We start from the raw sequence: 14336 nt of genomic DNA on the forward strand, positions 1-14336 counted from the left end.
CAGCTGCAACTTTGAAATAAAACATAGGGGAGCCACATAGCCAAGCAAGAGTCTAGCAACAGACCAAAAGCCTAAGTGCCATCACTGTATCACACCCCAGAACTTCAAAACCAAAACTATCTCACTATCATACCACCCTCCAACATCAGACATAAGAAGTCCAAAGAAAGACCTTACCCAAAACCTCAGCCTGGTGAAAACATCCAGAAAAGAAGTCTATTGACTGTACTCTATCTACACTGCAGTTAAAGGAACACCCACATGCAGAGATGAGAAAAAACTGACTCAAGAAATCTGGCCACTCAAATGGCCAGAGTAGCATATGTCCTTCAAATAACTGCACCAGTTCTCAAACAAGAGTTCTGAACCAAGCTGAATTGGCTGAAATGACAGAAATATGAATAAGAAGGAGGATTATCAAGATTCATGAACATGGCAAAACGCAATCCAAGGAAAATAAGAATCACCATAAAGCAATACAGGAAATAAAGGATGAAATATTTGGCATAGAAAATAACCTAAAGGATCTGACAGAGCTGAAAAACACAATACGTGAATTTCAAAATGTGATCACAATTATTAATAGCAGAATAAACCAAGCTGAGGAAAGAATTCAGAATGTGAAGACTGGTTCATTGCAATAAGACAGTCAGGCAAAAACAAAGAAAAGGGAGTAAAAGGGAATGAACAAAGCTTCTGAGAAGCATGGGTTTATGTAAAGAGGCCAAATCTATGAAATGGTGGCAACCCTCAAAGGGAGGGGGAGAAAGCAAACAAGTTGAAAAATGTATTTCAGGATACTGTCCATGAAAACTTCCCCAACATTGCTAGAAAATCCAACAGTGAAATTCAGGAAATACAGAGAATTCTTGTAAGATTCTGCCAAGAAGATCATTCCAAGACACGTAATTGTCATATTTCCAAGGTTGAAATTAAAGAAAGAATGTTAAAGCTAGCTGGAGAGAAAAGGCAGGTCAACTACAAAGGACGTATCAGGCTAACAGTGGATCTCAGTGGAAAACCTACAAGCCAGAAGAGACTGGATACCTATGTTCAACATTCTTAAAGAAAAATATTTTCAACCAAAAATTTCATATCTAGCCAAACTAAGCTTCCTAAGCAGAAGAGAAAAAGACCCTTTTCAGTTAAGCAAATATTGAGGGAGTTCATGACCACTAGCTGTGCCTTACAAGAGATCTTGAAAGGAAAACTAAATAGTACTCAGCTAATATAAAAATACACTTAAACACACAGACCTGTGTCACTGTAGAGCAACAACACAAACAAGCCTACATAATCAGCTAACAACAGAATAACAGAATCAAATCCACACATATCAACACTAACCTTGTATGCTAGCAGGCTAAATTTCCCAATTAGGACACAGTTGAATAGAAAAAGGAAAGCTCAGTGGTATGCTGTTTTCAAGAGACCCATCTCACACAAAATGTCACCCACTGACAGCCATAGACTCAAAGGGATGGAGGAAAAATCTACCAACCGAATGGAAAACAGAAAAAATAAGGGATTGCAATCCTAATTTCAGACAAAACAGACTTCGAGCCAACAAAGATAAAAAAATATAAAAAGCATTGTTCAATTCAACAAGATGGTGTAACTATATGTAATATTTATGCACTCAACACAAAAACACCCAGATTCATAAAGCAAGTTGTTAGAGACCTACAAAGATACAAAGACTCCCACATAATAATAGTGGGAGACGTTAAGACTCTACTGACAGTATGAGACAGATGATTGAGGCAGAAAATTAACAAAGATATTCAGGACTCTAACTCAACATTGGAACAAATGGATATGATCGACCTCTTTCAAACTTTCCACGTAAAAACAACAGAATACACATTCTTCTCATAACCACATGCCACATATTCTAACAAACCACATAACTGGACTCAAACAATCCTTAACAAATGGAAAAGAACTGTAATCATACCAAACATACTCTTGGACCCCTCAATACAATAAAAATAGAAGTGAAGACAAAAAAAAATTGCTCAAAACCATGCAATTACATAGAAATTAAACGACATGCTTTTGAATGAGTTTTGGGTGAATTATGAAATTAAGGTAGAAATCAAGAATTTCTTGGAAACTAATGAGTGCAAAGATACAATATAACAGGATATTAGAGACACAGCTAAGGCAGTGTTAAGAGGAAATTTACAGCAATCAATGGCCACATCAAAAAGTTAGAAAGGTCTCAAATTAGCTACCTAACATCACAACTGAAAGAATTAGAGAAGCAAGAACAAGTTAACCTGAAGATAGCAGAAAACAAGAAAAAAATCATAGCTAAACTGAAGGAAATCGAGCTACAAAAACAAAAACAAAAACAAAAACAAAAACAAAAACAAAAACATTTAAAAGACCAATGACTCTAGGAGTTGGTTTGTTGAAAAAAAAAAAAAATGAGATAGACTACTAGCTAGAATAATAAAGACTAAAAGAGAGAAGATCCAAATAAACACAATTAGAAATGATGAAGGGAATGTTACCACTGACCCCATAGAATGAAAACAACCATCAAACACTGCTATGAAAACCTCTATGCACACAAACTAGAAAAATCTAAAAGAGATTCCTGGACATATACACCCTCCCAAGACTGAACCGGGAAGAAACTGATTTCCTGAACAGACCAAACTGAGCTTTAAAATGAAATAATAAATAAATAGCCCACTATTCAAGAAAAACCGAGGACCTAGTGGATTCACAGCCAAATTATAAGAGATGTATAAAGAAGAGCTGGTACCATTCCTGCAGAAACAATTCCAAAAAATCAAGGAGGAAGTACTCCTTCTGAACTCATTCTGTGTGGCCAGCATCCTGATACCAAAACCTGGTAGAGATGTTAACGATAAAAGGAAAGCTTTAGTCAATATTATTGATGGACTTTGATGAGAATACCTCCTTAACAAAATACTTTAAAATTCAATTCGTCTCCATGTTAAAAACTCTCAACTAGGTATTGAAAGAACAAACCTCAAAATAATAAAATATCTATGACAAACTCATAGCAAATATTATAGTAAATTGGCAAAAGCTGGAAGCATTCCCCTTGAAAACTGGCACAAGACAAGATGCCCTTTCTCACTTATTGCCTTCTCATACTATTTAGCATAGTTTTGGAATTCCTAGCCAGAGCAATCAGGCAAGAGAAATAAATAAACGACATCCAAATAGGAAGACAGAAAGTCAAACTGTCTCCATTTTCAGATGACATGATTCAATATCTAGTAGACTCACAGTCTCAGTCCAAAAGCTCCTTCAGCTGATAAACAACTTCAACAAAGTCTGTGGATAGAAAATCAGTGTGCGAAAATTACTAGCATTTTCTATTCAGCAACAAAAGCCATGCCGAGAACCATATCAGAAAGGCAATTCCACTTAACAATTGCCACAAAAAGAATAAAATACCTAGGAATACAGCTAACCAGTGAGGCAAAAGATCTCTACAATGAGAATTGCGAAACACTGCTCAAGAAATCTGAGAAGATACAAACAAATGGAAAAAAATCCCATTTTAATGGATAAGAAGAATCAATATCATCAGAATGGCCATACTGCTCAAAGCAATTTATAGATTCAACATTATTCCTATCAAACTATCAATGACATTCTTCACAGAACTGAAAGAAACTATTTTAAAATTCATATGGAACCAGTAAAAATTCCAAATAGCCAAGGAAATTCTAAGCAAAAAGCACAAAGATAGAAGCATCATGTTATCCAACTTCAAACTACACTACAGGGCTACATTAACTAAAACAGCATGATGCTGGTACAAAGGCAGGCACATAGACCAATGGAACAGACTAGAGAACCCAGAAATAAGGCTACATACCTACAATCATCTGATCTTTGACAAAGCTGACAAAAACAAGCAATGGGAGAAAGACTTTCTATTTGATAAATAGGGAGGGATAACTGGCTAGCCATATACAAAAGAATGAATCTGGACCCCTTCCTTACATCATATAGGACCCCTTCCTTACACCTGGAAGACATCCTAGGCATACCATCTGTACATAAGAACAGGGAAAGATTTTATAACAAAAATACCAAAAGCAATTACATCAAAAGCAAAAATTGACAGATGGGATCTGAATAAACTAAATAGCTTCTGCACAGCAAAAGAAACTATCAATAGAATAAACAGACAACATACAGAATGGGAGAACATATTTGTACACTATGCATCTGACAAAAAATAACTGATGCCAAGAAAAAGAAATGCACATTGTCGGTGGGAGTTTAAATTAGTTCAACCATGTGGAAAGCAGTATGGCATTTCCCCAAAGAGTTGAAAAGCACAACTACCATTTGACCTAGCAATCCCATTACTGGATTTATACCCAGAGGAATATAATCATTCTACCATAAAGACACATGTATGCAAATGTGCATTGCAGCACCATTCACAATAGAAAAAGGCATGGGATAAAACTAAATGCCCATCAATGACAAATTGCATAAATAAAATGTGGTACAGATACACCTCAGAACACTATACAACCATGAAACAGAATGAGATCATGTCTTTTGCAGTAACATAGATAGAGCTGGAGACCATTATCCCCAGCAAACTAATGCAGGAACAGAAAACCAAATACTGCATGTCCTCGTTTATAAGTGGGAGCTCTCGGATGAGAACACATGGACACATAGAGGGGAGCTACAGACACTCGTACCTACTTGAGGGTAGAGTGTGAGAGGAGGGAGAGGAGCAGAAAAGATATTGGTACGGGGCTTAATTCCTAGGTGATGAAATAATCTTTACAACAAAACTCTGTAACATGAGTTTACCTGTGTCTTCCCTTGTACCCCTGAACCTAAAATAAAAGTTTAAAAAAATAGAAGCTATGTAAAGCAAAGAGAGAAAAAATACTGAACAAAACTAACCATGTCTTAGAAATTTGTGGGACAATATTAAGCACTCTAATGTACATATAGTTTGAATTCCAGAAGAGCAAAGGTGAGAACAGAAAAAAATATTTGCAGACATACTGGCTGAAAACTGTTTAGATTTAATGGAAAGTATAACCTCACACATCTAAGAAGTTCCACAAACCCCAAGAAAGATAGCACATATAAAAAATTTTTTAATTATACCAAGATGTATCATAATCAAATTCCTGAAAGTCAGTGATATGTAGAAACAGCTTAATTACACCTGGAGAAAAAAACTTTTAATAGCTGAATAAACAATTTCTGCAGGCTTCTTTTCAGAAATGTACAAGCCAGAAAAATAGAATGACATTTTTAAAGTGCTGTTACTTCAGAAAATATTATCAAAATGAGTATCTCTCTTCCAACATCAAGCTTAAGAACTAAAAACTAGAGTTTAGATACTACTATTGTAATATAACTATCATAGAATGCTATTACATGAATAAGTTTTTTTCATTCATTAGACTATCCTCTGAATTTCCTTCAATTTTCTGAAAATATTTTCTTAGCCCTTATTATAAATTTCTATTGCCAAGTCTGAAAATCAATTAGATGTTTAGAAGCGCACAGAGAACTCGAGAGTATGTACCTGAACCCAAAAGGGGAGGATTATTGGTCATTGAATATAGATATCTGTACTATAGACATGTAAGCCCTCTATCTGTATTATAGACATTGCAGGCCCTCTACCTATAGTGCATGGAGCCCCAACTTTGCTTTCTTCTTACTTTCTCCAAATCTCATCCATGTTTATAGAGTTGTTGTTTTTTTTTAAATTTTGTCTTTTTGGTTTAACTATCTCCTAATATTACCATACATCTTACTCTGGCATGACAGCTTGATCCTGATTCCTAATAATACTTTTGTTAGATGGCTGACTTTTGTTATTCTTCATCTTTAGCTGATTTCTATTATCTAATAAAAAAATAAGGTAAAAATACTGAAAACTATTGATGGTGGTGATAATGATAATGATAATGATAGAAGAGATCCTGTATCATCCAGAGACTAAAATGGTTTATATATAATATTTAATTTTCACAGTAACTCTTTGAGTCTGTCATTATTAGCATGATTTTTCAGAAGACACATTATATATATTGTGTAAATTGCCCAAAATTACTTAATTAAAAAATATTGGACTAAGATTTGATCTTAGGTCTGACTCGTATTCCCTGTATTCCTATCTTCTATAAAATCCTCATCCCTAAGTAGAATTTATCGAGTGACAACTATGTTTCAGCCATGTGTATTATTTTTATAATATGTGTTATGTTTGTATATAAAGAGACTATCATGAATATACCAGTGGTAAGTAGATACAAACATATGTGTTATGTTTATATATAAAGAGACTATCATGAATATACCAGTGGTAAGTAGATCATTCTCAATTTTTTCTTTTTTCAAGCTTTTTATATTTCTTTGAGACCACATTTTCTATATGCAGCATTGATCCATTTGTGACACAGGATCAAAGACAGGAATTTTCTAGATATTGCTAGAAAAACACTCCAAAGGCATCTAATGTCATCCAACTCTTTTAAGTTGAGGTACTGAATACCCTCTTGCTGGTTTATATTTCACCAATGTTGATAATTTCGAAGTTTAGGCACAGATAAATTTTAATCAGCCAGAAAATACAACAGAAGACTACAGTTGCAGGATTTTTAACTAACACACACACACAGAGCTTTTTTTTATGTGTACATGCATATGCATATGAATAGATGCATGTATATGTATGCATATGTATTCATACAGCTTCATCCAAGTATTACATGAACCAATAAATGTTAAAGTGTTACTGATTGTTTTGAATTTCTTTCACTTAAAATATTTTTGCTTGCTGACAAGTACTATCTTTGAATGGTTTTTGACAGATTATTTATCATGATTAATAGAGCATATAAATTATAAATCAGTGAAAATACACAAACCCTACTAAAAAGCACATCTGGAAACGGAAACATATCAAAAGAAAACATTAATCAACATCTGATTCAAACAAAAAGTATGTTTCAAGGAAAAAAGATTGTCAAAATTTTGGTAGGCAGAAAATAGGAAGAAAAACTGCAAGGAATCCTTTCTCTTTCTCTCTTTCATATATGTATATATGAAAATAAAGAGGGAAAATTTGGGCAAAGGGTATATATTGCACTCTAACCACCTCTTCAGTTTCCTGTAACTATTTTCTTCTATAAATAAAAAGCTCACCCCACTGATCCTATTTGGGAAAATGAAAAGAGAATAGCCCAGTGTATTTACTCCAGGCTGCTGGGAGGTACAGATGCAATAAATGTGCTGAACTGCTATCGTTCCCTGTTAATTAAGCCCTAGTAGACCTAGTGTCACTAGTTCTTTCTATTTTACTTTGTCTCTTGCTCTCTTATTTTGTCTCTTTTTGTGTTGTTTTCACAATTTGACAATAATCCTTTATCAGTCATTGCTGTGGTAAAGAAACTCTCAAGACAAACTACTTTAACAATTATTCACATAGAGATCCCTAAGTTTCTGTATGTGCACATTCACAAACTGTAAAATAAGACAGGTAGAAAGAGAGAGGAAGAGGGAGGAAGAGAGAAGAAACAGAGTGACAGAGAGAGAGGAACTGAGAGAATTCACCCAAATCATGATCAATGTATATTATTGGCATATAGTAATATCTACTTTGTATCTGATGTGTCCTTTTCAAATTCACTTAAAATCTAAATTTCTGGCTGAGAGATGATATCGTTTGCTGGTGAAACCCTAAGTAGCAAATGCCTTTTCAATGGAAATTCGTATTTAATAAAACTAGTTATAAATCCCAGTAGGAGGTGAGCTTATTTCAGTAAATATTTGCTGTAGCACTGGCTAAATACAATGAGAAGATTCAACCATGTTCTTGAATATACAGTCATATGTAGCCTAGCAACAGAGAGACATTCTGAGAAATGCATCATTAGGTGACTTCATCATTGTGCAACCATCATAGGGTGCACTTAGAGAAACTAGATGGTACAGCCTACTATCTACCTAGCAATAGGTTATGGGTTATAGCCTATAGCCTATAGCCTATTGCTCCTAGGTTTTAAACAGGTACAGCAAGTTTCTCTACTGAATATTGTAGGCAATTATAACACAATGATAAGTATTCATGTATCTAAACATAGCTAAATATAGAAAAGGTGCAGTAAAAAAACAGTATGACAGGTTTAAAAAATGGTACATGGTTTATGGCAATTACCATGAATCAAGCCTGCAGGACTGGAAGTGGCTCCAAATGAGTTCAGTGAATGAGTGGTGAGTAAATGTGAAGGCCTAGGACATTAGTGTACACCACTGTAGACTTTATAAACATTGTACACTTAGGCGACACTAAATTTATTAAACATTTTTTTCTTCAGTAATAAACTTAGCTTACTGTAATATTGTACTTTTAGTTTATAAACCTTTTAAACTTTTTGACTCTTTTAGAATAACACCTCATTTAAAATACAAATACATTGCACCGTGGTATAAAAATTTTCTTTCTTTATGTAATTCTATAAATGTTTCTCTGTTTTTAAAATGTGTATGTGTTTTACTTTTCTAATTTTTTTCTTTAAAAATAACACTCAAACACACACATGAGCCTAGTTCTTTTTTTTTTTTTTTGAGACGGAGTTTCGCTCTTGTTACCCAGGCTGGAGTGCAATGGCGCGATCTCGGCTCACCGCAACCTCCGCCTCCCGGGTTCAGGCAATTCTCCTTCCTCAGCCTCCTGAGTAGCTGGGATTACAGGCACGTGCCACCATGCCCAGCTAATTTTTTTGTATTTTTAGTAGAGACGGGGTTTCACCATGTTGACCAGGATGGTCTCGATCTCTCGACCTCGTGATCCACCCGCCTCGGCCTCCCAAAGTGCTGGGATTACAGGCTTGAGCCACCGCGCCCGGCATGAGCCTAGTTCTATACAAGATCAGAATCACTCAAATCATTGTCTTTCTCATCTGCATCTTGTCCCACTGGAAGGTCTTCAGGGGTAATAGCAGGCAAAGAGCTGTTATCTCCTATGATGACAATGCCTTCTTCTGGAATAGCCCCTGCCTGAAGCTGTTTTACAGTTAACTTTTTTAAGACATAGGAGCACAATTTTAAATAATGGTTAAAAGTATAGTAAATATTTAAGCCAGTAACAGAGTTGTTTATTATCAACTATTACGTACCATACATAATTGTATGTGATATACTTGTATACCACTGAAAGGATAGTAGCTTTGTTTATGTCAGCATTACCACAAGCACTTGAGTAATGTGTCATGGTAGGGTAGCATGACAGCCACAAAATGTCTACATCCTAAAAATTTTTCAGCTCTATTATAATCTTACAGGACCACTGTCTTTATGTGGTTGGTTGTTGACTCGTTACAGGATCCATATTATGTTTACTTCTCTGCCCTGGAAAACTCAGATTATTTTAAACCTACAACATCGGTTTGAAACTGGAAATAATATATAACTTTCAGTTAGTATGTTGGTATAATATAATTTTCATGTTGTTGCAGAAGAGATTTTCTCTTGATTTTAGTTATTTTCCAAATGGCTGTATATTAGTGAAGTTAGGAACATGGGCTTTGGGGTCAGAGTGATAAGAGGTTAAAATTTCCCATGTAAACTTTATCAAATTTCTCTTTCTTTTCTTTTCATTTCTTTCTTCATTTCTTTGACCAATTGATCTTTAGCAAATTTCCCTTTCTTTCTTTTGACAGAGTCTCATTCTGTCACCCAGGTTGGAGTGCAGTGAACTTGGCTCACTACAACCTCCACCTCATGGTTTCAAGAGATTCTCATGTCTCAGTCTCCTGAGTAGCTGGGATTATAGGAATGTGCCACCATGCCTGGCTAATTTTTGTAGTTTTAGTAGGGTTTTGCCATGTTGGCCAGGCTGGTTTTGAACTCTTGACTTCAAGTGAACTGCCTGCCTTAGCTTCCCAAAATGCTGGGATTAGAGGCTTGAGCCACAGTGCCCAACCACAAATTTCTTTTCTTTTCTTTTTTCTTTTTTTTTTTATGTAAAACAAAGTATAGTAAGCCTTTAATCCTTCTCTAAAGATTGTTTTTTAAATTGCATTTTACGTTTTGGGGTACATGTAAAGAACATGCAAGATTGTTGCATAGGTACACACATGGCAGTGTGATTTGCTGCCTTCCTCCCTATCACCTATATCTGGCATTTCTCGCCATGCTCTCTCTCCCCACTTCCCCACCCCGCCATCCCTCCCCCATTTCTTCCCAATGTACTGCAGTGTGTAGTGCTCCCCTCCCTGTGTCCACGTGTTCTCATTGTTCAACACCCGCCTATGAGTGAGAACATGCAGTGTTTGAGTTTCTGCTCTTGTGTCAGTTTGCTGAGAATGATGGTTTCCAGGTTCATCCATGTCCCTACAAAGGACGCGAACTCACCTTTTTTGATGGCTGCATAATATTTCATGGTGTATATGTACCACAACAAATTCCTTAATCTTACCACACTTCACATTCTTCATGTGTAAAATAATAATAACTGTACATAGCATATTGGGTTAGAGGATTACTATTATTTAAGTTAGCATCATTTGACTGAGCAATCACCATAGGTCATTCATTTTATCCTTGCAAAAGGTTTACAAATTAGGTAGCGTTTTTATCATCTTTATAAGGCAAATTAACAATTGAAGCTTAAGAAATTCTATAATATTTTGGAAACCACAAATCTGCTAAGTGTGGACCCTAGATTTAAATCCAGGGAGTCTCCCCTTGGAGATGGTTTTCTCCTACCCACTATGATAAACTTCATTATGAGATCATGCAGGTATGAATAGTGCTGGGAAGTTGGCTACTGCTAAGCTATAATATTTTGAAGCCACTTGTTCACCATTTTTAGGTATCTAATATTACTGACGGAAAGTCTTCTTTCAATTTTAAGTTTATTCATTCAATAAATATGTATTGAATACTTACTGTGTGCCAAACATCCTTCTTGGTTCAGGTTACAACAGCAAACAGAGCAGAGCTAACTCCTTAACCTATGGTGCTTATACTCTAGTGTATGGGGTGAGATAAAAAATAAGATAAATAATTATAATATATAGCATTTTAGATTATAATAAATTATGAGAAAAATAGTATAGAAAGTTAAAGGAATGGCAAATATCAAGGAATGTACTTTTAAATAAGCTTTGAAATGCTTTTAGTCATTGACACAAAACTTGATGAATCTCAGTTTCTTCATTTAGAACCTAGGAATAGTGATATTTGCCTTGACAATCTTAAGAAATTATTTTAGAATCAAATAGACATGAACTATTGAATAAATATTGCATCTGGTATTTAATTTGGAGCAAAGCACTTAGAAAAAAGGATGCCAGGAAAGCCAGAAACTACAGAAAAAGCTAGGCACAATGGATGTAGAGAAAAATTAGGTAAGAGTGATGTTTTGAGTTAGAAGGTAATATCCTGCATGGAATGTATGTATGTTCAGAAACATTTTATGATTTAACTAGTCATACAATCTAATATATACTCCATGGGTGATGACATTACTGTACCAAATCAAACTTCTGGGTTTCATGACTTTCTGTATTTTATGTTTGCAGTCTTATTAAAGTAACTTGGAAAGTGTTCCCTTAGGGATCAAACCTCACCCAACTCACATCATGACTTCTGCTGATAATTTCTTTTAGAGGTAGTAGGTTTCTTTTTCTCTAAAATTATATGTTATAAGAAAGTAAGACTTGAATGTTCCCGTGGGCAATGTGAAATAAAAATTTAGTCACCCAGAGGAAATTGTGACTAATAACTGGCATTCTTGTATCCATATTGCCAATCTTTACTACCATTGGGTTTGAGCCTCTATTATAGTTGGTAGGTGGGTCGTGGTCAGCTCAGGCAGTACCTGAATGTTAAGGGAGAGGTCAAATATGTGTGGGTATGTGGACAGAGTGCTTTAGATAAGATTGAGGAAGTATGGCACAAATATAGAGCACACAAACCCAGAGAAGCAAGGAAGAAATCAAAGCATCTAGAACCTCATAGAATCAGAAATATTAGGACATAAGAAGATTTGGAATTCAAATTTGCAGCAAGAATACAATGACTGGCCACTTAAGTCACAACAGTCAGCGGTCAGCATATAAAAAAGATATGTTAACCAAGGCAATGATACCTAAACCCCCAAGTTGCTTATGGGTTGCTTGAATAGAAGTTGCTTATATGCTTTCCACTTGGGAAAGAACAAAGTCCTGTGTAGCTCCAGCTTACAGGGCAGCAACTTACCTGCTGCAAGTTGACATAAAGCTGTCATAGCATCATGTCTTCTTATGATTAATAAACCCTGGCACACCGGCTCATCAGAGCTTCAGCAATCACTGTTGGATGAAATTAGAAGTGGGAGAATAAGGATTCTTGTGATCTCCTTTCTCCAACTCTGAAAAAAAAAAAGTGCTTTGACTTTGTAATGTGCCCTCTGTATTTTCCTGCTCTAGTCATTCAACAGTATTGGGACTCAAGCCAGATAACAAATGCGCACTTCTACATAGGTAGGTTAAACTGAGCTAAGGAAGAGAATATGATCCTTTTAAAGAGAAGACTGCAAAAGATATCTTGATCAGAGTTCAATGCCATGTGTAAACTGCTCTTTGAATCTGCTCTTCAGATTAGCAGATAATGTCAACCATGTAGCAGTGGAGTGCTTCCTGTGTCAAATACCTCACTCTTTTCCTGCTTGTTTCTTCCTCTTTCACTTCTTCCACATATCTTTTCTTAACTATTAGTACTACCAATCACTAAGTTTGAGGCAAACTTGGGCACTATCTTAAATTAATTTTTCAGCCTCACATGGCTAATCAAGTAATAAGTTTTGTCAATTCTACCTTTTAATGAACTGTCTGTCTTCATCTGTCTACATCTGTTGATTCCCAGTACCAGAAATCTAGTTCAGGTTTTCTTTTTTCATTTTTTCCTTGGAAGACTATGCTTGACTCATAAAAGGTCTTCTTTCTAGTATCTTTTACCTCCTAATCCTTTTCCTTTAGTGACATTCTTGAATAGAAAATCAACTATACAGTCTCCTACTACAACTGTTCAGTACTTCAACACTAAATAATACCTACAGGTTGAAATGCAAATCAATTAATATGGTTCCATCCAACTACCTAACTTTATAGTCACACTGTGCTTCACTCTACACAACTTCTGCATTGAATATGCTCCACATTTTGCCTAATGACCCACTACTTATCATTCAAGATACTTAAGTGTAATTTAATCCCAAAAATTTTTTTTAAGTTTATTTTTTCCTCAGTCTATTCAGAAGTAACTGAAATCAAAATGATATGAGGAAGTTGACACCATGCATCATAGATTTCATTCATATCAGTACCAGGTGATGCAAGTACATGCATAGAAACACTATTTTATAAATTTGCTATAGCTGTTTTGTATAATGTCTTATGCTTATGATGAGACAGAAAATATAGTTTTGAGCCAAATGCAGTGTGGTTATGTATTGAAAATAACAATCACTATGAAATAGCAAATTCACAATACTGAAATACACATATGCTACTGCCAAGTAATACTTTTGTTTTTATGACCAAATTTGCCAGTTAAATATGAAAAAATTGTGTGTTATTTAGAAGAGAATAGTGTCCTCCACTGTTGTATATGTTTAGGACAGACTATCGATTTTTACATTCTATCAAATCAACAAAGAATACTGATAAAATAGATCAATGGATTATTTTAGTAATGAGACAATAGAATGTGCATAACGTCACGTATTTGGTCCACTCAGTTATTTTCTTATTACTCATTTGTGTTAAAATATGTATGTATTATATATTTATGTATATATATGAGTATGTAAATATATGTCTATATATGTAATATGTATGTGTGTGTGTAAAAATATATATTTCAATGTAGACATTTTAATCCATTTAAATGTAGTTTGAGGCAAATAATATTAAAATGAGAATATTATGCTGGAAAGTTGCTTCAACTCTTTCTGCTGATGTCTGATCATTGACTTGTAATGTATCTGAAATTTGCACATAATCTCTATTTAATATCCTAATTGAAGCTGTCTTAGTCATTAATATGGAAGCCTGGCACAGAGAAAATATAACAATAGTTTTATTAATGACTCATTTTTAGGCTCTTCAAGTCTTTATGAACTGGAGACAAACATTTCTATTTCTGTCTATCTTATAAGTAGCACATATATTTTATAAGTATGAAGCAAAGTAAAATTTTAAGTCCTAAAATAATAAACATAGAACTAACAAGAAAAATTGTGATGCTAATATGACAACCCTTACAAGCAGACACAAAATGTAAAAACTTATGTTTTCCATAAA

The 14336-nt window shown here is 34.8% G+C and overlaps 1 long non-coding RNA gene across 1 annotated transcript in view; it reads right to left on the bottom strand.

Annotated features, from left to right (window-relative positions):
* The window catches only part of LOC141584821 (uncharacterized), a 54687-nt gene that overhangs the window by 5772 nt on the left and 34579 nt on the right, over positions 1-14336 (bottom strand). Inside the window, exons 2-3 of the long non-coding RNA XR_012518022.1 lie at positions 12253-12403; positions 10939-11019 (exon numbers count right to left, since the gene is read on the bottom strand). This is a non-coding gene — a long non-coding RNA (uncharacterized LOC141584821). The remainder of the gene's footprint in view (positions 1-10938; positions 11020-12252; positions 12404-14336) is intronic.

This window comes from Saimiri boliviensis, chromosome 6 (assembly GCF_048565385.1).
Source record: "Saimiri boliviensis isolate mSaiBol1 chromosome 6, mSaiBol1.pri, whole genome shotgun sequence".
Lineage (NCBI taxonomy): Eukaryota > Metazoa > Chordata > Mammalia > Primates > Cebidae > Saimiri > Saimiri boliviensis.